Source organism: Gopherus evgoodei, unplaced genomic scaffold, assembly GCF_007399415.2.
Source record: "Gopherus evgoodei ecotype Sinaloan lineage unplaced genomic scaffold, rGopEvg1_v1.p scaffold_100_arrow_ctg1, whole genome shotgun sequence".
Lineage (NCBI taxonomy): Eukaryota > Metazoa > Chordata > Testudines > Testudinidae > Gopherus > Gopherus evgoodei.
In genome coordinates this window covers 9,565-12,774 of record NW_022059763.1, presented here as the reverse complement: position 1 = coordinate 12,774, position 3,210 = coordinate 9,565, and positions in this window count along the sequence as shown.

Below are 3,210 nucleotides of genomic sequence, written 5' to 3'. Positions count from 1 at the left end.
CTTTTACCCTGTAGCCAGAAAGTGAAATTAGCAAGAGCCTTCCAGGTGGGCTGCTGGAGAACTCAGAAATGGCAAAACATTTCATTCTGATCAAAACTAATGTAAGTCAGAACCCAGAATTCTTGTTCATACTAATTTCCAAAGTTTCCTCATTATTATTATTACTCTGAATTAGAACACAAAATAAATAAACTTTTCAGAACATCTTCCAGAATAAAATTCTGAAACTTCATAGAGAAAAAATATAAAAGACAGCCAGCCAGCCTGCCTTGTTTCCTTTAAAAGTTTTAATGGAATCAACACATTCCTATGGAACTGTTGTGTTAGAAATTTTTCAATCCGTTCTAGTTCCAATGTTTCAAAATGAAATATTTCATTTCAAAATGTCAATTCAAAATGAAAACAATTCAGTTTCAAGTGACATTTCGACTGGGTTGTAGGGCCATCAATACAGTTATTAATTGTTGGACCTTGAACAAGCCACATCCCCTTCCCGTGCCTCAGTTTCTCTATCTTGAAATGGAGACAATGACACCAGCTGAAATTTGTTGGGAAATGGAATTTCCAATCCATGCAAACTCCAGAAATGGACTTTCATCCTTAATCAGAACCAAACCTTAAAATGTACTATTTTTTTCTAAAATGTTTCATTTCAGAATCATCAGTATTACCTTATTGAAACAACACATTTTTTAATGAGATTCAAATGTCCCTTGTTGCCTTGATCATTATATTACATTACATTATACCTATGTATATACATACATTAGAATATAACATACAAGTCAAATGATAAATTTAAAATGAAACATTTTGACCAAATTGAAACAAATTGTTTTGCTAATTTCCTTTTAAAAAAATCATTATGTTCCCAGGAAAAGTGTTTATTTAATTGATCTTGCACTTTCTAACTGAACACAGTTTCACTGAAAAGTTTTCGAAAAGCTGTAATATTAACCTGCTTTGAAAAGTGCTTTCAGATCGATGTGTGTGTATGTAAAATCGAGGACCCTTTCATTTAGAATTTCTCACTTAACACCAAAATGGAGAGACATGAGGAGTTGTTCCTGAGGGCTGCATTTGGTTTTTACACTTATCTGCCAATCATGGAAGGAGGTCACTAGAGTAAGGTCCTAAGTGAATTCTGTGGGATTTAGGGTGAAAAGTTTCAAAAGTGTGTAAGTGACATAGGAGTCTAGGTCCTATTGAAAGTTGGTGGGACTCTTAAATCATTTAGGGCCAGCTTTTTAAATCTATTTAGGTGTCCAGAGCCAAAGCTTTAAAGATATTTAGGCACCTCGTGTAAGTTTGAAAAACATCTAGTAGTGTCAAACTGAAGAATTTTGTTTTATCCTAAGAAAATTTATTTAAACTTTCAGGCATTTTGACAAACGCTACAAGATTCATAAAAAGGTGGAGGAGGAGCAGGTGTTCATAAGAGAGTTGCCTCCCTTATAAGCTTTAGCCCAGTTCTCAGTGCACATTTCTACAATGTGGGAGACCACTTTGCACACGTTGTTTCCTCATCAGGCAGAGGGGGGAATTTTACGTGTGTCTCCCACAGCCCACGTGAGCGTCCTAAGCACTGAGGTAACTTTCAAGGGATGTGGTGCCTTCTTTAGCCATTTTGTGAATTTACTCCTCCTTCTCTTTGCTTTTGTCAAAATTCCTGAAATTCAAAACATTTGCGGGGCGGGGGCGGGACGGGAGGGTGAAAATAAAACAAAATGTTTTATTTTGTTTTAATTATTCTTTTTTTCCTATACATCATTTTTTAAAATGTCATTTCCTGTTCCACCTGAAATTATTTTTTATATTATTTTTCAAAATTGCCAATGAAATGAAAAATCCATTATTCAACCAGATCTATTTGTTATGTCAGTCGATGGTTAGCATTTGGCCTGTTTCTCATGCAAGTAGCCTTTAATTGTACATGGTGTTAATTTGATTTCAAAAGAACTATTAGAGTGAATTAAGTATAGCAAGATCAGACACAATGAAATGAAAAATGAGAGCTGGTAGCCCTTGTGATTTTGGGGGCATTCTAAAACATCTCTAAGGGTTTTACAGACCTGTTTTTGCATTTTAATATTGTGACAGGGTCAGACCAGACGGCTACAGGAGAGTACAGGAAGGAAGGTATATTATCTTCAACTTGTTTGGATCCTGGAATTGGTCAGGCTGTAAAAGACCTTCCCCAGCCTAAGGGGAGGATCCACAAGGTCTTGGATCTCAATTAATTATGGGGAACAACAAAAGTTATAACAGGCACAGGAGTGAGGTCACAGGGCTAAACAAAGGGAACCTGACAGGAACACTCAGGAGAGAACCCCAGACAGTGCCTGTGCTCCTCAAAGTCATCACGGGAGCCAGTGGACACTGCTGAGAGGAACTCTGCCCAGATGCGTGAGGCCAGGGAGGAGTGGAAATAGGCCCCACAGTCGCAGAGCACCCCCTTGTCCAGCATCTTCCTCCTGGTGTTGTAGATGGCTACTTTGGCTAGGGCCAGGAGGAGGTTGACAAGAAGGTCTCAGGACTTAGTGGAGCCATGGATAGGGTGTGCAAATATGAACAAGTGTGGGGAGAAATGCAGCCAGAACCTCAGCAGGAGGTTCTGGAGGAGCCAGAATAGGGGCTGAAACCTGGTGCACTCCAGATAGACATGCACCAGGGTCTCCTTCACACTGCAAAAGAGGCAGGTGTCCGGGTTGGGGGTGAACTGCACCATGCACACGTCTATGGTCAGAGCTCCATGAAGGAGCCACCAATAGATATCCCTAGTGAACTTTGGGACCAGAGTGGAGTATAGGCTGGCTCACTGTGGTTCCTCAACCTCTAGAGGTGGTAGGAGGTCCCACTACTTCCTGACGGGGCTGGAGGTGAGGATAAGGGTGTGAAGGATGTGGAGCATGAGCATGTACAGATGTTTCCTTGGCATGGTCCGGAAACGAGCAGGCTGCAGTTTGTGCAGCCGGCTCACGATAAAGGGGTGAAATGGCTGGGTGGGTCCCTAGGGGAGGTGCCTGATGAAAAGTTCCAGAGGGCCTGAAGGGACAATTAACAGTAGTATTTATGGATATCACCGCTGTGATTTCATACCCTAGTCAAGATCCCAGACATATTGTGCTCTCCAGGGCCTGCACACACAGGATGAGATGATCCTAACTCAATATCATTACAGTCTAAAGACAGAAAGGAAACAAAAAGTGG